Source organism: Struthio camelus, chromosome 3 (genome assembly GCF_040807025.1).
Source record: "Struthio camelus isolate bStrCam1 chromosome 3, bStrCam1.hap1, whole genome shotgun sequence".
Taxonomy (NCBI): domain Eukaryota; kingdom Metazoa; phylum Chordata; class Aves; order Struthioniformes; family Struthionidae; genus Struthio; species Struthio camelus.
The window spans coordinates 96336856-96358020 of record NC_090944.1 but is presented as its reverse complement, the minus strand read 5'-3'; positions in this window follow the sequence as shown (position 1 = coordinate 96358020).

Below are 21165 nucleotides of genomic sequence, written 5' to 3'. Positions count from 1 at the left end.
CATGCAGCGAAGGAGGATAACTTGCTTGTCTGAGATCCCTTCCTTTGCTACTAAAACACAGCCAGCTCTGTGGATGGAGGTTTTTCTTTGCCAGACGTGCTGCTTGAATGACAGCCGTGTAGTAGAGTTACTCGAGCCAGAAGCTATGTGCCGCACCCTGAGATCAGGATTTTCACAGACCATACCATAGGATCCTTAATGACAAGCAGTCATGACCAGAGCCTATGAGATGATATATGAAATTTTGCTTACTAAATTTTCAATGCTTAAATATAGCTATGAATTTTCTATTTGCTGTTTTTCAATTAATTCAACCAGTAAGTCATATTACCCTAAAAATGTCTGGAGGGGAAATGCAAAAAAAAAGTTTCACCAAAAAAAAAAAAATTAAGAATTTCCTAATGTGAAAAGATTTCTCTGTTCTTGAGCGCTTCGAATGCATACATTGGCTCTACCTCCTATCTACGCTTTTCCTTTTACCTTGCATCTAAAAATAGTGTCAGAAATAGCCCTATATTCTGTAACATTACACTGGGGTTTCAAACTAATGCAGAGCACCAGTGATTGAATTATCTTGGGCTATCCTTCAGCGCAAAGGTTGTCCTTGGAGTTCCTGCACCTTGGCTTCCTCAGGGCTCAGTGACGCTAAATATAGAACATACGATGAGGTTGCAGGATAAAGCAGTGTTATAGTTTTCAAGATTATATTAGAAACAATGTATTTCTTTTAATGCTATTGAAACTGCAGCTTAAAAAAAATCATAGATAATTTGGTAATCTTTTCCCCTTTATTTCTCATATTAGTTGTTACATTTGTATAATGGCTTCCCATTTAGGAGCACATGTAATATAGCTACGATGAACTCATACTGAGGTGGATAATATCTGAACTCATAGAGCATTTATATGGGGAGAAAAAAATCACAAATAGTAAAGCACGGTGTAATTACACCAGGGTCAAAAAGTACACAGCTTTACATCTACCATAACCTCATTAATTTCTGAGGTTGTGGCAAAAATCATCTACGTATATAATGCAGAAAGTATTTTAAGGGATATATTTTTTGAAGATCTGAAGCGAGCTGAGGCCAGTTTGGCTTTAAGTTTGCCTTACTTTTAGACACATATCAATACTTCCTAAATCAGGGCCCAGTTGCCTAGCACAATTCTGTGGCATAAATATGTTTAACCTTGAGCCATGCAAAATGAGCCTTTAAAGCAAGCAACTACACATTAAAATCAATGATCCTAGAAAACACATATTGGATAATGTCTTATATAAAGAAGTAAGTGTCAAGAGAGTCAAGGAGCTCTTTAGGGAAGCCTGAGGTAGGGGAATAAATTTTGCAATGACACTGCTAAATAATACCCTTTTGGGAAAAAATCCATTGACTTTTACAAGATCTTTGGCTGAATAGAGCCTAGTGGTTCAAACCTGCATAGTTCAGCTACTAGAATCTTTACGTGATATGAATCTTTACAACGTATTTTTAAAAAGGAACAAAGGTGAAGATTTGTTAGAAGACTATACTTTAGCTAGAAAAATACTTCTTGATCATCTTCTATGAAATATATATGGGAATAAGATGCAAATCCAGCATTAAAAGTTGCACATCTCTGAATTGCTTGGTTTGTTTCTCCTCTTGCATGAAAATGTAGAACTTACTGAAGTATAGGGCTCCTTGGGGGATGAAGACCAAGTTGCCGTGAAGGCGGCAAGCACCATACAGCGGGATGACCATAGAAGCTTATGCATAGCACACAGTTTGTTACACCTTGAGGACCACTGAATTTGTTGACCTTGATTCTGCACCCTTTGCCTCCCACGCTCTTCTTGCCCATGTGCATGCCATTGTTGGTCAAGAGAGTCCGCGCATTTGTCCCTGGGCAGTTGTTGTCACTGCTATTCGCAGCTAAGACCCAAATGAGTTCATTAGCAGATTGGCCCCGTTAACTCGGTGAGGCATTCCTGGAAGGTATCTTTGACGGGCCTTCTTGGGCAGCACCTCTTCCTCTTCCACGCTGAGATTCATCATGCAGATCCGTGTCTCACAGTTTCATCCAGAAGGTTAGATGATTTATATCAACATTTGTTTTTTGCTCCCTCCACTTCTCCGGGACATCAGAACCTCATTGTTCTAGTGGTTTTGAAACTTCTCATTTCAAATCTCAATTTATTTCTGCATACTTTATAACTATTTGTCTTTCCTGACAATACTGACCTTTATAGCTAAGTCGCTGCTCTCCTGTGTTTAGAGATCTTTATAAAGTCCCCTCCCCTAGTTTTTCTTTTACTAAACTTGTGCTCTTTTAGTCTTGTTTTGTAAGATGGGCTCACCACTCTTCTGCTTGTCCAAGCTGCCTTTTTTGTATCCTCTTTATTTTGATTTAATATGGGTGAAATTATATACCTATTCTAGATGATGAACTAAATAAGGCTAGGTAAATGACATCAGTACTTGTCAGAAAGCCTTAGACTGCAAATTGGTGCTCCCTTTGCCATTTTCACTGCTCCGTTGCACTGCTGGCTAACACCTGCCCTGTGGCCAAATAATACCAGTAAGTTTTTTTTTTTTTTTTACCTCTTTTATTTCCAGCTGATATGCTCCCAGCTCATGGCAGAAATTCTTGTCTCCTACATCCATTATACTATTTTCTTGAGTGTATTTTTGCTTGGATCCTTACAGTTACTTTTTTTTTTTTTTTTAATCTGATTACCAGATGCTCCTCAGCATTGGCAGTGCCTCTGAACACCATCTCATCAACGAACTCAGCCGGCAGCTCCCTCCCTCTGGTCCAGGGTCAACAACAGCTCCTCCCAGAGGAACTCCGCCAGCAATATCCCTCAAGCCTGCTGGTTCTTTGTCGGCACAACACACCTCGTTGACTCCCCTTTGGCCAGTTCCTTTGCACTGACGTTCTTGTACTAATCCTCATCCTCTTCAGCTTAACTAATAGTTCTCCATGTAGCTTAACTAATAGTTCTCCATGTGACACTGTGCCAGAAGATTTATTGGGCTCCAAATAGATCAAGTCTGCAGAACTACCCTTGTCTAGAAAATTATTTATCTTGTCTAAAAAAAAGGATCAGGTTAGTCTGGCACAATCTACTCGTGCTGCATTTTATCTGATTTTCTGTGGTGTAAATCAGTATGAACCATATGCCACTCCTAAAGGAGTTCTCGTCATACAAGCAAAACCAAAATCATTTTATTGGCTGATGATCAAGGTCATCACTAAGACCACTAAACACATCTGAAAAAAATGAGACACAATTTTGGAGTTTTCTACTATTTAATACCTCTAAAGAGCATACTTTGATTCACATTTTCATAATTGTTTCAGAGGAAGTCAAATGAGGATGTCAATAGTTCACCATTTTCCAAATTAATAGACTATTTCTAGCTACACTTACTTGTAACTTTTTACAATTTTTCTATAAGGAAAACATATACATGCAGGAAAGTCTGTTCAGATGGAGTCTATGTAAAGCCAGTCTAGCTGAGACTGAAGTTCAGGCTCCAGACCTATTATTTGGTAAAATAATAATTTTATTTTTATAACACTTTGATTTCAAAGAATGGAGAACACTTCCTAAATAATTAATAAATCCTTTCAACACCTTTTAAGCTCAATATCATTACTCAAAAATTTTGAGATGGAATAACAGTAACAGACCTAACAATGACGTAATTTAGAGATGAAGGTGTCTTTCTTACTGTAATGCAACAAAAACAGGCATACACCTTCCTCCTCCGCCAGTGCCTGTTAACAAATGGCAGAAGTACACAACTAGTGCACGCTCTTTGCATCAGCAACTATTTCCTTTTAAAACCACTTCTGCTATACCTCATTTTCAATTAAATGGTTTCCCATATTCCTTTATCTTTTTAGCCTCCACCGCTTCCAAAGGTGACGCTCCAGGAGGGCGGCCGGGACCTCAGAACGTGCTGGGCTGCCAAAGTGCAGGTGATGGCAGGTCTGGCTCTGCTGGAGCCCAGTCACTTCAAGATAGGACCCCATTCTTTTCTGATTCCTTTCTGCATTCCTTTCTGATATTTTCTTTCCACTTTCTGTTGTAAAACTTTTTACTCTTACTCCTCTTTGCTTGAAATACATGATTTCAAGGGCCAAGTGGCCCTTTTTCTCATAATGAGACCATATCCCAGCAGAGGCCTTAATTCATGTCAGCAATCATTATTCAGAGTCAAAGGAAGTGATAAGAGAAAGAAGCTGAGGGAAGAGGAGAGCTGGGCAGTCTTTTGCCAGGAATGGTCTCCCAGCTGTTTTAGACAGCAATTAGAAGCATTTGGGATTATGGTGAAGGAATCTTTTGCTTTTGAAATAGGGAGAAACCGGAAGCTGGAATTTTGGTAGCTGTGCTTTTCATGGGGCCAGACTTTTGTATCCTCCCGGGGAATGTGATCCAGAATGTTTTCAGTAGATTCTAATATTGTAAGTGAGGTGGAAAAAAATGTTTTTTGATATTCGGAAACCTTCCTCAAAAACAAAATGAAATTTGTGAAATTATATCAGCCATGAGAATTATTTTAACTTCTAGTCAACTTTGCAGAGTTACTACAAGATATAATGAAGTATATTTTCAAAACCCCTAGGCATGCACAAAACAATGAAGCATACAAAATGATGAAAACAATTTAATGAGTGCCAATCCAGAAGTCCAAAAGGTAAATCAGCATTGGAGTGTCAAATCATCTACCAATGTAAAGTGAGTACACACACTCCACTTACAAAATAAATGATACACTCAAAAGGTGATTAAAGCATGCTGCTCACATGCAGAACATTTCTTTTTAGCATGTAAAGTTCTCATGGCTTGAGAAAAATTGTCACGTTGGCTCCCATCAAGGCACTTCTGTTAGTCAGACTATAAAAGGCACAGATCTGATGCTGCATTATGCAATTGTGATGTACTTAAACATTTCTGGTTACTACAGAATGAGAGTTATTTAATCCTATTGCAGAGTAAAAAAAAAAAAAAAAAGCAGTTGAAAAATAGAATGTCACTGTGGTAAAAGACAGATCAGTAACTCTGCTATGACTCAGTAGCTCCTGATAAATTATTTAAACCACTTGTGTTCAAGAACGACCTTCCAGCCATTGCAAGACAAGAAAAATATTTTCCTTTTTTTAACCTCCACAATTCAAATAACAGTCCTTCCTTCAAAATCAGGTGACCAAGATTAGAGAACTTGGTCATTAATCTCAGACTTTGAAGTACTGAAAGGCTATCTATGCGATATAAATGATGTCATAATAATGTAGAAGTTATAAGACTGTCAGCTGAGGAGAAATCAGAGGCAATCATATTGCTCAGTGCTAATTTCTAAGCATTTGAGAAGACCAGATACTTTAAACTCATAAAAATCCTTCAGATTATTCAGGTTTGGTAGGGTTCAGAATTTAAAAAGTTATATTTTAATTGATCCTAAACTGTATAAGTAAACATTGGTTAAGTATTGTGTCAGTGCTTTATATAAACATTCATTGCAAACTGGAAATCTGTAGACCGAGCTCCATTACTTAACAGTATCTAGATACATACATCTGGTTAAAATCAGTTTAATTTACGTTAAATGGTTTGAAGAATCTAAACATGAGTTGTCCCATGCTTCACCAATTGCTGTGGCAAGCCAGACAACTGAATGTATGCAAGCCACTGGACCATTCATTTTTTGTGGTGATCTGCTGTTTTAAGGAGATAAGTCATACTGTGTATTTAGGATTCTATTTATCAGTGAAATTCTAAGTGCTTCTGGGACATCTATGTGGACAGCTATCCATAGTATTGCGTATGTACTATATAGGGAAAACCTAGCACATCAATTGTCTTATTTGATCCTGCTTTTGAAAACATTACCTCGGAAGAATGAAAATCAGTAGTTTTTTAGTGTTTGCAATAATATGAGTAGAGACAAATACCTGTTCACCTCTCCACGCCTGAGTTATCTATTCTTCTTAATCCAACATTATTCTTCTTAATCCAACATGAATTTCATTTTTGATAGGTTTAAAGAAAGTGAAATGGTGTTTCTGCTGTGGTGAGTTAAAATGACTTTTTTTCAGACTTAGCTTTCCCACTAATGGAAATTGATTGAAACCAGTTCTTATACAGAGAACACACTGAGGAAATTCTTCTGTGCAGTACCAAATGAACTGGAAAATATACTTCTTCACATTGCAACAGAGACAATTCAGCACTTTGCCAATTCATCTGAGGTCTGTCCTCGGCAGTTCATAAGCAACTTCACTTTTAAGACATAGGTAATGTTTTTGGATCATTGACCTGGAAGTGTTTCAAAGAATATGTTTGCTGTTCCTTCCTATATTAGATAATTTGCTTTCTAATTTTTTTTATTAGAAACAATGAAAAAAGCTATAGGAATGTTTTGAAAGTGAAGTATCTTGCACAAAAATTGGAGGAAGGAGAAAAGGCTGTAGAGGAACCAGTTTAGAAGATGTACCACAGTAAGTATATGCACAGCTGATCTGTAGTTATGCGGTTGCAATGTTAACTGGAATTTTATGCAAAGCGTTTGATAATAGCGTCAGGCTAATTTTCAAAACTTGAAAACCCTTCACATACATAAGTACCCAGAACATCGTGCATGAAACTACATATACTCATATACCGCTTCTATTTCCATTTCCATGCTATCATAATAGCATGACAGTGCTAACTGTGAGCACTGATGCTGGATATTGAAGGGAATGCAAGTCTGACAAGCTTTAGGGAGCGCCACCAGTTCTGAAGAGATGAGAGTCTGAGAATGATAGTAGGATGGGAAACCAAAACAATGGAAAATTCAATGCCATTTTAATCTGTGGTATCCATGAATTACGTAGAGGGTAATGAGCAAGCTGCTTGTATATACTTCCAAAAGCTGAAGATGAACTGTGGTAAAACACAGAGCGTGATGAGTTGCTGTTAGTGTTCATTGCCTGCCTATCCCAGTCTTCAACCCTCCTGTGCGGTGTCCCCAGCGTTCGAGTGAGGCTGTTGCTGACTGCTGGAAAGCTGGAGCCTGAGCTGAATATGCGCCCGCCTAAAACAAGTCTCACAGAGCACATTAGACTAATTCATACAGCTTCAAGAAATATTAACTAGATACATTTGGTATTGCTTCTTGGCTTCTTAATCACAGAAGTCAAAGCAGAGATTCAGAAGAGGGAAACTTGCCGCCACGCCAGTCACGGTTTCTCTTCTCTTCTTCTCTTTCTGCAAAACGGGACAGTATAGAGAACAAGAGAGAGGCAGAAAACCTGCTCCCTGGGGTGCCTCCTTCTTTCCCCGTGGGGATTTTCTGTGGGGCCCCTACGTTTTGCTTTCCCAGCCCAGAAGTGTACAAGCGGATGTAGGGAGGACTGAAGCCGGTGTGGTGTGCTCTAGCAGTACACCAGCTGTCTGTGTTTCAAGAAATGTTGTAAAACATCTCAGGGAGTCTATGACTAACACAGTTTCAGTAATGATCCAGAAACAGGCAACAGAGCAGGAGTAAATCAGCAGCCACCCAGCAGCACCAAAGTGAAATGGGAAGAGCCTGTGTTTAAAACCCCACGCCTTCCCCAATCCACATAATTCACATTCATCACTCACTGTAAAAACCCAGGCACTTAACTGTTTGATTCTCCAAGTGCAGAGCCAAAGTGAGGCAAGTCTTTTCATTTGCTTTGCACCACCAGCTGTCATAGTGTCCTTTTACGGCTAATTAAAACCACATGATTTCCCAATTCACTCAATACAGGAAAATGTGTATTTCTGTGCCATATCATTTCAACAGCGCATGTCACACTGTAGCTTGGAGAGCAGTTAAGTACAGTCCTGTTGAGATGTGAAGAGATTAAACCTAATGACAATAACGCTTGGCCTTTACCTTCAGTCTCTTGAACGGGGAAGGTGGAATGAGGTAGCGGCAGGGGGACTGTTTTTTTGGTGAGATCCTGGGTTGTAATAAGTGCAGATATGTGATCTGCTTGGAGGGTTCTCTGAAGAAAAATTGAGGTGTGAATGACCAATGAGCGTGGAGGTTCCACTCTCCTGAACTTGCAGTATAATTAATTTTATGGGTATTATGCAGTCAAATACTTCACAAATCAAGTTTTTTTAGAACAGATTTCAGTATGATAGTGGATTTTTCATGCTTTTTCTGCATTCTTATTCATATCTATATGCAAAAGTCATGCCCACAAAATGGTATACTCTTCTCAGGCATTCTAGCAGATGTCGTTGTATTTTAATCCATTAAGACAACTTATTGAGAAACTTACAAATTGGAAAAGTTATTTGTGTCTGTGTAGTATAAGATTCAGGTAGAGGGTATGGTATAGTTTATATTAAAAAAAAAAAGTAAAATGAAGTTAGAATTTTCTTCAAATTTTTATTTGATAGATTGCCTGGTATGTGATGATTGTGACTGATCCTAGCTTCCACCTTCCCTTGCATTTTACTTCTGCTTACGGTGATCTCTTTTCAAAGTTTTGTGTGCACAACTTTTTCTAGAGAGAATTTGTTAGTAAGGGAAAGCACCTATGAGAGAAGAGAGAGTGACGATTTTCTCTTTTTTTAAATTCCTTAGCATTTTAAAACTGCAAGAGAGTAACGATGCTGACACTCACATGAATCTATTACACACCAGTGTCAAACATGTATAGCGCTACCAAACAGAGGATTTTACTGTGTATATTTTGTAAATACTAGATTTTATTATTGTGTGAAGCCAAGGCCTAAAATGTACATATTTATACAAATAAATATGCATATATTTAAATAGATGATGGGCAGTTAAATAAAGAGGGAAATCAGCTACTAAGAATTTACAAATTATTTGACAGCGACTGCTAGATGTGGAATGCTAATATAAAAAGGCAAAACGTGTAGTTATTGGATTAACTGCTCGGTTTAACTTTCTTCTATACCATACTTAGAAATTTTATAACATAAAAAAGATAGACCCTTTCAGAAGCATTTGAAGAAGTCCTTGGTAAAGTAGATCCTGGCTCTTGAGGTAACAGGTGTAATAAATACAGTATTTAGAAATAGCACTTTTCATTTTTACAATAACTCTCTATCTTGTAACCTCTAGCTGTACCGCCACAATTTTAAGCCCTAAGCTGTAAATACGAACACAATCTTTTAGTGTAATACATTGTCTGTTATCTTTTGGTATAGCAAGAATATTGTGTACTCACTTGAGTGAAAAATGACTAAAAAGCTGACTTTGTTGCATATCCAAAGAACTTCTGCCAATGTAAGTTATACCACGCAAATCGACCCACATCAACTTGATTTGAGAACAATATATTTCTGCTGTTTACTATACAGTGTGGAGTGCTATGAAAGCATTTCTGAAAAATAAGCCTTCTAGAGATCAAAGTGCAAATGCCGTAGAAAACACAAAGGAAGCAATTACAAAAGCATGAACTGTAAAGGTTGGCCTTTTTATATCAGCTGCCTCAGTGCAGAACTTCCAGAGGAGATGTTTAGAACAGTCTATAATGCAGAATTTCACAGAATCACAGAATCACAGAATGGCCAAGGTTGGAAGGGACCTCTGGAGATCATCTAGTCCAACCTCCCTGCTCAAGCAGTGTCCTCTAGAGCTTATTTCTCAGGACTGTGTCCAGGCAGGTTTTGAATATCTCCAGCGAAGGAGACTCCACCACCTCTCTGGGCAACCTCCTCCAATGCTCTGTCACCCTCACAGTAAAGAAGTTTTTTCTCAGGTTTAGGTGGAACTTCCTGTGTTGTAGTTTCTGCCCGTTGCCTCTTGTCCTGTCGCTGGGCGCAACGAAGAAGAAACTGGCCTCATCCTCTTGACACGCCCCCTTCACATACTTGTACACATTGATCAGGTCACCTCTGAGTCTTCTCTTCTCCAGGCTACACAGGCCCAGCTCTCGCAGCCTTTCTTCAGAGGAGACATGCTCCACTCTCCTAACCATCTTTGTAGCCCTCCGCCGGACTGTCTCCAGTAGTGCCATGTCTCTCTTGTACTGGGGAGCCCAGAACTGGACACAGTACTCCAGGTGAGGCCTTACCAGGGCTGAGGAGAGGGGCAGGATCACCTCCCTCCACCTGCTGGCAACACTCTTCCTCATGCAGCCCAGCATACCATTGGCCGCCTTGGTCACACAGGCTTCCACCAGCACTCCCAGGTCCTTCTCTGCAGAGCTACTTTCCAGCAGGTCAGCCCCCAGTCTGTACTGGGGCAGGGGGTTATTCCTCCCCAGGAGCAGGACCCTGCACTTGCCTTTGTGGAACTTCAGGAGGCTCCTCTTGGCCCAGCTCTCCAGCCTCTCCAGGTCCCTCTGAAGGGCAGCACAGCCTTCTGGTGGGTCAGCCACTCCTCCCAGTTCTGCATCATCCACAAACCTGCTGAGGGTGCACTCTGTGCCTTCAGCCAGGTCATCGATGAACAGATTGAACAAGACTGGAGCCAGGACTGACCCCTCGGGGACACCGCTAGCTACAGGCCTCCAGCTTGACTCTGTGTCATTCACCACAGCCCTCTGAGCTCGGCCATCCAGCCAGTTCTCAATCCACCTCACCATCCACTCATCTAGCCCACGCTTCCTGAGTTTACCTAGGAGGATGTGATGGGAGAAAGTGTCAAAAGCTTCACTGAATTTGTTCCCTCTATACTTCTGCTGCTATCCTGTTATTTAATCTTTATTGTCTTAGTCAGCTTTTAGGTGTTAAATGGAAATATTGTATAAAAGTATTATAAAAGATCCTTCAGAGATAGAATAAAATAAGTAACAGCTTAGTGAATGTGAGAAACCAGTATAGACAGCATATATTTTTACTTTGTTTTAGTTATGGCAATGGAAATTGCGTAACAGGGAAATATCAAACATGAAATGTTTCAGAAGTAAGAAATGAGCCAGCGCTTTCAAGGACAGAAGTCACAAACGTAGTTTAAGGATCTTATCCTTATATCCATATCTATAGGGTTCCTTTTATATTAAGTAAAGGGGTTTATTTACCATACAAAGGTTAATTTTATATTAGAACCAACAAAATATTTGCTCCGAGATGAGATTTATCAGGCATTTAAATGATGTTCAAACGGAAGTTCCCATGTGCACATATGCCCAAACCTTTGCAATTTAGCCTTTGAACATGGGTAAGGCTTTTTTTCCTTTAGAAGGTAGACAACTTTTTTGTATTCTTTGAAGTACAACTCTAGTTTTAAATGTTTTCTTTTTACATTTATTTTCCTTTCTATTTATGATATCTTTACTCATAATTTTTTTTAATTCTCTGTACCATGTCTTCCTCTGTGATATTGCTCTTTATTTAGTATATTACCTTTGTAAGTCATATACTTCCTACCTATCGCTGTGAAAGCCTATTTTGGGGTGGGATGATGAAAGGTTCTTTGAAATTTCTGGTTCTCATTTGGAACCAAACATTTGGAAATCAACACTACCCATCACATCATAAAGGCGGAGATCTCTCCTATTTTACTGGAAAACGTTTCTGTATTTTGCTTCTGACTTGTGTCTCAGGACCCAGCAGAAGCTATATTGCCTGTGTTCACCATTTTAAAATGAGCCGAGGAATGTCTACTGTGGGCCAAAGAATGTATCACAAAGCAGCTCACTGCATGTTTTCAGAAACGCTACTTTGCAGTTTGTTGTTGAAATGGAGGAGAACTATCAGTATGTGGCAGACTGAATTTTAGGATTAAGCAGTTCACTCAGAGCAGTGATAACAATTCAGGATGGTCATCAGTAGTGTTTATCTTCAGCTTCTCAGCTTTATAATACAGCAAAATAGATAGGTAGATAGACAGACAAACAGACTATACCAGATGGACAGATACGTATACCAAAAGAAGCTTTAGGCTGTCCTTGAGAAATACTGTAATTTTTCATATCTCTGTAGACTAAGGAATTGTTTCAGCCCTGGGTTCTTATCTGCTCAGGAGCCGGTGTGGCCAGAATTTCCCATGGTAGTGCTGGACGTAGGCCAGGGAAATGATGCTGGTGCACATTTGCTGGTTCGCAAGCAGTCAAGTGAGTTCAGAGGTGTCGTGGCAGCATTTATGATTATTGGACAGCCATTACATGGCAACCTGTAAATAGATACTAAGAAAGCCTCTAGATAAGTATTTTTCTGCATGTCAGTTTGCAACTCATGGGGAAGGTATCAAATGTTGAAATGAGGTGTTCTGTTCTGCTAACAGATTCACAGGCATGATGAAGAGCTGCTTTTGAAAGCTTAGGATCATCCACTTCCAGGGCTAGACTCCTTCTTCTGAAAAATTCTTAAATGTTCAAGTAACTTGCATATCCAATTGCATTTATATAAAGGTCTTTCTTTTCTCTTTTAAATAACCCCTTTGCCAAAGAAATCTATTTTTTCCTATTATCTAAATAATTACTTAAAAGATAATTGCTAAGCATCATCATAACTACAGTAATAATAATACAAAATTTCATCTAAACTATGCTAAGCCTTAATCTATGGTGTACAAAAGTGGCAAAATAATAATCAGAAACTGTCAAAATGGTTCAGAAAGAGCTTAACTGAGAGGCTAGAATTCTTTATAATAAAATAAGTTTTTAAAGATTACATGATTCGCTTTGTTTTTCCATCACAGAATTTGGTGCTCTTAGTCTATCTGTCACGCAGGATTTTTAAAGTAAAGTAGCACCTTGGGAAGGAGACATACCATTTTCAATTGGCACAGATAATTGACTGGTCCTCAGGTGCCTGATTGGGCTTGTGACCTTACAATAATTGATCCAAAAGTTTGTAATCCAGTAATCAAAGGAAACATTTGATGTCAAATTAAGAAAAAATATTTAAGAAACTGTCAGAACAAACCTATGCTATATCTAATAGATATAATTGTTCTAGATGAGTTAATTTACGTAGTTTGAGATATGATCTAATCTTTCTTCATTGCTTTGTACTTTCTGCTATTTCTGTCTTTTAAGTACAGAACATTCGACCAGAGAAGCAACAATTCAAATCCACTTAGTTGTTCCTGAATACACAAGACAGTCAAGAATAAAGCTCTCTATCTTCTAAGATTTTCTCTACATTAGAAAGATGTAATTATGTAGCTGTGGCTGTGAAATAAGACAGTTTACCTGCCTAGGATCCAATAGAAGCACAATAAGACAGGAAAAAGAAATGCTTCTGAGGTGTTATAAATTACTCTCCATGTTTTGTTTATGTACCAAAGGTGTAAAACCATAGAGGGACCTGAGAATAGTCACTGGCTGTCTCCTCTTTCTTAGGAACTTCGCTTCCAACTTGGTGAAGCCAAGGCGACTGCAGATTTTGGCTCAGTCAAAGCCAAACCTATGGACCAACAAGTGGGGAATCACAGCTCCTCAGGAGGAACGTGATGAACAGCCAGCACCAAAAACCGGTCCCACACTAATAAAATAAAAGCAAGCCATTGTCATGTGGACCTCTGAGCAGCTGGAAAGAAAAGAAGAAAAGGATTCAGCCTGGTAGAGGAAGCAAAGCTGAGATGAAACAGAGATGTCAATAGGGTATCTTTGTCATCATCAGGAAAGAAGGGAGTGAGAAAGGCATTTCATAGAGACTCTTGCGAACCTGTGAACTATGCACTGAACAAAGCTAAGCCTTTGCTCCACCATCCTAAGACTATGACACCTTACCTAGTGTTATGGTCTTTCAGGTAAAGTACTCTAGCTCAGCAGCTGGAGATGTACTAGGCGATTGTCTGTAAGAAGACCAAAATCACTCAGCCCTGTTTTGATCAGGACAATTTCAATTAACCCCATAGATACTGTGGAGCATATCAGATGTGTGTCCAAATGAATGCTACAGTCCAAATGCATTCAGAAGTACTCCTGTCTTGTTGTCAGCTGCCCAGACATACTCTGTCAACACCTTGTCTGCTTATACATGGCCCACCCGGTTAGCCTGAAAACCGCATCCACCTGAAAATCCAGAACTCTTGTTTTATTTTGTGTATGTGAATAGGTGTGTGATAGACAGAGAATCGAGGAACTTAGTCTTCTTTGTTGACCAAAACTTAATTTTGATGGGAAAACTGTGTTTTTTTGCAGAAAGTGCTTTTGCTCCTTGAAAATATTTATTTTTGACAGGAAATTTTAATAGAGAACTCTATCTGAAATTTTTAACTTTTTTTTAAGTTTTCAGTATTTTTTGACATAAAATGTTTAGTTTTTCAGTGTTTGTGTGTTTCCAATAAAAAAATAAAATTTTCAGTGGAAGAATCTTTTTAATGGACATTTTCTGCAGGAAAACAGCACACCATTTTGCCAAACCTGACAGAGAAGTCAAGAAACTAACTCAAGGTCATATTGCAAGTCAAGGGAAGAACTAGGAATAAAACCCTTATCTATCAGTCTATTAAATATGAGCTCTTAATCGCAGATACTCTACATTCTTACCTCCTATCTTCTGTCATTCTTTAACTTCAACTCCTGTTCTGTAACCATCAGACATATTCTTCTCTGCTCTCAATTTTCTGTTAGCTCACATAATTTATCTTCACCATTTGCCAAAGACTATAGTATAATTTCCACAGTAAGTGTCTCTCATGGCCACTCAGACTTTACTGAAGAAATTCTGGGAAATGCTACCTTATACCTTTTGCTACATCCTGTACTAAATCATATTACAATATTAAAATCCTATAGTCATTTATTCCTCTCAATATGTTTAAGATGCTCTTCAGGATCTACATTCTGTGTTAGTGCTGGAACACACAAAAGCTTGCTTGTTTTACTGAGGATGAGGAAGTTACACTTGAAGGTGTTATTTTACGAAATCTGAGCATGACAAAATAGACTTCCTTGTATTACTGTTATTGTGGAAGAATGTAATTCATTGTAAACATTATGCTGGGTGCATCTGAATATTTAAAGTCAGAAATCCCTGCATATCTCTCTAAGTGTACTTCTCTATAGTACTTAATGCACACCTAGAAGCATTTATCGTTAATGACTAAAGTCTTTTTTATTAATAAGTTGTATTAGTTTCAACAGAGGTGCTCTTATTTGATCTGATAGCAATGAGTCCTGGGAATTTGAAAGCTGTACTGTCCTGTGATAGTGAGCAATTAGTATTTTGGCATTCATGGGAAGAAACTTGCCAATATCACTCACCTGATTTTATTAAGGCAGCAATAATACAATAAAGCAATAAAGAAGGGGGAAGACAAGTTGTTATTGTTTGTTTTATACTGTCATGAAAGCAAAGAAAGCGGTACTGGGGGAGGCCAAATGGTTACTCAAGCAAGCAGGCGGCGTGAGAGACAGCACAGAAGCACTTCCCTGCTCAGGGACGCAAATGCAGTTGCATTCACTTGCAAAATCAGGGCCCAGGTCTAACCTGCCACACAGACAAGGCACCAGACAAGGCACCGATTAGGAGCTCTAACCACTCTTCTGACTTGCTCATGTTAAAGTAAAAATCAAGAAAAAACAAGAAAAAAACCTAAGCAATGCTGATAATTTTCACCCCTGGACACGGGTGGGAGATGGAAAGAGGAAGTCATATTTAGAAAAAGAGAGACTCTCTGGTAGTTCTCCTCCCAAACCCTGGGCAATACGCCTCACTAGGATGACACAAAAGCTTTCAAAAGTGTATTAGCTTAATTTTAAAAGCAAACAAAAAGCTGGGATCTTCCTGGTGTAATGAAAACTCCATGAACAGGTTTTCATAATAAATCATGGCATTGTTCTTTTGAAGAATGTCTTTCTTCCAAAGGAAAATTCCTGTAGCAGTATACATCTCAACTGACTAAAGCGGGAGATATTTCAGAGATGTCAACTACCTTTGTGTTTTGTCCTGACGTTAAAACAAGTCCTTTTCATATCAAGTAAGAGGGGAAAAAAACAGCTAAAACAGCCTGACTGTGAAGAATTGGGATATTCAGCACCTTATTTTGGCTCAGAAAAAGTAAGGATTTAACTCTGGCTCCCAAGATCCCCCCAAAGAAGTGCTTTCTGTTTTTTTTCCTCTCCTTTTACAGCTTCTGATGCTTTTAAAGTGTAATGCTCTAGGTCTTCCAGATATGCAGTATCCAATAGAAAGAGCAGTTATTGAATTTCCCCTTTAAAGCTCCGTGGTTTGCTAATAGTAGGTAAAAATTGAGTGAAAAGGAAATCTATCAGGAACTGGATCAATAAATTGCTTTTCTTACTGAGGGTAACTTAATTCGTACTCAGAGAGTGTCTTTGTTCAGACAGAGCGTCTGTTGCACAGACAGAGACAGCCGAACAGATAATGTTTGTTGCACAGATTGTACTGGGGAACGCAGTACTGTTGTATATAATTTTTGTTTCTTGCACTGCACACATGTACATGTACACACACACACACATACACACACATGTATTTTACACATTGTATACAAATTATATATGAGGTTATGTGATACCAATATTGCAAATGTATTTTACGAATTCTGCACTTAAGTAGGTGTGCATGGAAATTGCCCCAGTCCTGCAGAATTCTCTGAAAACACGTGCCTGGAGGGTGGCATGGGGAAAGTCAGACCATTGTGCACGATCGATGCACTGCCGAATTTGACCATCTAAGGAGCCCTCAAGAAAAAAAAAATTAATTCCTTTATTGAATCCAGTGACAAAACAACAATAGACTCTTTCTGAGTAAGAGAGTGCTAAATACAGAATCCAGTTTCTTCAGATACCATGAACTTTTTGATATAGGAAAAAATGAATAGGAAACAAAAATAAGTTTTTCTGGCTGGGAAGCTATGTGTGGCTATGCAGAGATACTTGACCATGACAATTTATGCTGCTTAGTTCATATGGCTGAACTACAGTTCAAAAGCTGTAGTTCAAAAAGCTGAACTGATAAATCCCCAAAAAGGAGAAATCTGAGATGTCCTCTTGATAACTGCAATACTCACCCATGACAGATGCGGTCTGTTGCCTAATGGTTGTGGGGGAATGCTAAATGCCTAAGAAACAGATTTTTACAAGCCAGGCTGCTGAGTAGGAGGGATCATAAAATTAGGAGGTTGTTTGTCTGGCTCAGATCTGCAATCAGGTCAGGTCTGTTTGATATGAACTGCTCCTTCAAGACGGATGATTAAGCAATGTTTTCAGAAAAATAAAGGAGGGGCTGGGGAAAAGGGCTTCGGTAGGGAAACTATCAGCCTAAGGCTAATCATTTTCCACCTTCCACTCCATCCTGTGCACAGATTGTGAGCGAACTGAGGCACGCCATGCGAAATGCTGCATTGAATATTTTGGTACTGTGGAGGTAGAAAGGGGTTTTCTCTGTCCTTCCCCTGGAGCACTTTCCCTTGGGGCTTGAACTTGACCGCCAAACATCCCAGGGAGGTATTCAAGTGGCTGGATTACTGTACAATGAAACTGCCTTTGTGCAGCCCCTGATTGCACAGTGACTTTCAAATGTTACAGTTTTGGTGGTAGCATTTACATTAGCATAAATGATGCCCTAGAACACAGCACAAAGGAGGATATGATGTCCTGTATTCCGTGAATTCCAATACTCTCTCCTAACAACAAAAACATCTTTTTTTCTATACTAATAAGAAGAAATGTTTTATGTGCTCTGCTTCCTGCTAAACAATGAATGCATTATCATTTAGAAGAAGGGCTTTTAGATTTGGAGAAGTTCTGCTGCAGACTGTATGACTGAGAAAATAGCCTGAAACCCTCACTCCACCTGAAGCTGGATAGTCCTATACCCTGCTTCTTAAATCTGTTTGGTCCTGTTTTCCATGGTGCCTAAACAACCTAGTCCACTGTAAAATCTCATATGTAGACAACATTTCATACTCAGGAGTATCCATATTTCTCTAAGAATTCTGCAAAACTCCAAACATCCCATAGTCAAATTTTAATTTTATCTTAACAGAACTTGAATTCTAACTGAGAAAATAAATTATCAGTGAAACATTCATATTTTTGGTTGCTTAGTCTTACCAAAGTGCAAGAGTGGTTTAGTAGTCAGTTCCTGAAGTGTTACTAGGAATAATAATTACACATTCAGAAATCAATTACTTTTGTAATAGCATTGTTACTATTTCTATAAAATTATATGAACATTTTATGGATACAAGTCTGAAGACCTTTAATATTTATTTAGAGGTACAAAAAACTCTCAGATTACCACTACTGTTCTTAATAATTGCACCAGGAACCAGGCCATGTCTCTCAGTAATGAGCTAAGGTGTACTATTTGCAAAAGATATTTTTCTTTGGTGGAGTCTTGCTAACTTTCCTAAATGATAAACAGAAATTATGCAAGCTTTGATTAGACCTATCAGCTTGCTAAAGGAACTATTAAAAAGCAAGTTATGCAAACTACTGAGGAAAGCTTCATAAAAGTGCTGTATTTTTTTCAAAAATAATGTTTTCTGAAATCTGCAATTATATATGTTGCTGGAAAAATTCCCCAATAAGGTTCTTTTTCATAGCTCGTCCTCAATAGATGTCATTAATATAACCACATATTTGTAACAGTTATCAAGGGAGTATCTGAATTTATTTTCACAGCTGAGTGAATAAGGAATGCCTTGCTGCTAACATTTGCAGGACTAACTTCGTATTTATCATATTGTATTGATATATTATTAGTCAAGCAGTATTTAGAGTAACAGCTGCTATTTTTAGTGACTTTTCTCTGTTTCAGATATCTTCTAAAAATCAAGTGACTTTTCTCTGTTTCAGATATCTTCAATAGAGCAATTAAGTTAGTTAGAGAAATATGACAAATGAGCATACAGCCTATATACTCTGGCTTTGGTATGTTCTGCAGTTTGGCTGCCCTGACATTACGGAAAATTTGTTTCAGTTGATTACTATGCAAGTATGGCTGGAGAGATGTAGCTCTGCCTCATAAAATGATTACTCTGGATTTAACTACACAGCTTTCATTAAGGTCAAAGGAAATGATGACTTCATTTCTGACAAGACTTAGGATAGGAGACTGTGTCCTTAACCTGGGAAATTTTCAAAATTATTTCAAGAATTTTTCTATTTTATCTGAGAAAAAAATAATTAATTGTTTAAAGAAAGAAAACATTTCTCAGAATGGATCCCTCAGCCTACTGGAACCGAGTGGCAGTAATATTTCCCTAGTAGAAGGAATGCTCCTGGAATTCGGGCTACGTGCATGTGCAGAATTACATCGGAGCCTGCTGTCCCTCCAGTTATGCACTGTGAATAGAAGAAAATAATCTCTTTGCCCTGACAGTGCATTCAGCTGTCTCCACAGTATCTAAAATATTGATTAGCTGAGACCAGGACCCTAATTTAGCTTTCACTGAATTGGATAAAGCAACTCTACCTTCTTTATCACAGAAAACTGTTAAGTGTGCTTGAGAGTGCTTATTTCTCAGCCAATAATGAATTAGTTTACTATAGTGAAGGAGGAAGCATGTCATCTTGACAGTCTTAAAACTCCTTTCCCTTTTTTTTTTTAATCAGTTGGCTTTCTGTGATGAAAAACAAAAATTCAGAGAAATGTAAATAGAAGGAAAATCTCTCCCAGAATATGAAAGGAGCTGTGGGTTCATGGTCGCTCATCCTCAGCAGAGCTATATTTAGATATAAATTACCCTTTCTCCAGATTGTTAAGTGAATTTACTCTCTCTGGAAGTCTTCTTCATTTAATTTGTTCTTCTTGATTATATTCATTAATCTACAGAAAATCTGTCACATGTATTTTTCAAATGCATTGTCTTTATACTTGTAGTAACTATGTTGAATCCTCAAATTAGCAGTCAAGGTACCCTATTAGATGCTCTTAAAGTGCAATTAGTTTCCAAAAGGTGACTTTGTAAAAATGGCATTCTGGGTTCCACCATCATTTTCTCTCGGGGAATTTCAGATAAAATAAGTTCCATTTACAAGGAGAAAGTTCTCTGCTTTCCCAACTTCCAGTTCAGCAACCCTCAAACAAATACTGAAATCATACTGAGCTGTTTCTGGCTCTGTGATTTCTGGCACTAACTTCTGCGATCAGATCTTGAAGGACAGTTTTGATGCGCTAGCTGGGATGCAGCCCAGCCCCGTAGAGGTTTCCTGGTGCTTTTAGTGCACTGCTCTTCCAAAAGCAAACCCCAGGCTCCTGTTAGGCAGGGGATATCTAACTGACCACTTTCAGGCACTTGATCTGCTGAGGAGAAAGCAAATGTATTTAGTGGGACACTTTCAGACTAAACCAATTTTGAAACAGCAGCTTTTCATCCACTTATGTTTTGGAGTGAACATTAAATGTAGTTAGGACTGGAAAAGTGAATCAAACATAGCCTAAAGAGGTGTCCATTGTAATCTTCACATTTACTGCTTATGCAGTAGTTAAGTTTCCCAATAACGTTTTCAGATACCTCAGTTTAAAGATACAGGAAGTTAAAATACGGCATTATAGGTCAACACAACATTCCAAATAAAATCCAGGTGCAGGGAGATCCACTGAAAGTGAAGAGAATTAAAACTGTCTCAACATTTAGGGGTCATAGGTGAAGCAAGATATACAGGAAAATAATAGCTATTTAGCAATAGAGAAGATGAGCCATGGCTCAGCCACGCCTGTATAGCACGATGTGCAAGGTGAGCTGTGCATGTGCTACGTGGGAGTGTTCCTAGAGGTAACTCAAAGAGTGAAAGTACAGCTCATGCAAATCCACGTGGTTTGAATGGGAAACTTATTCTTGTCAAACAAATTAAATTCTGCTTTGGGTTAAAACTACAAATTTATTTAATAAATGTATATCATATCAGCCATTAAGGTCTTTAGACTATTTGACCTGTCCTCTATGATATTCTACGTTACAAAGCAAATAAGCTTATAATCCACATTATATTAATTAAAAATTGATTAGCTATATAAAAAGAGTATAATCCTTTCATTACTGAGCTACTCAGATCAGTGCTTTTCATTAATGCTAAAGGGTATCTGGCGAGAATATAAAATAGCTTTATCATTACAACATAGAAGAGTACCCACAAATCAGTAAAATGCTATATTTTAGTGGGGACAAACCAAGTATAGAGGCATATCCCAGTAAAATGCCTTTTCACATATCCAAGTGAAAAGTCAGACATTTAAGAGCAAAGTTCAGAGTTGCCAAACAATTGCATATACATTTTTGCTGCAGTGCTGTAGTCACAGAAGAAAACAAG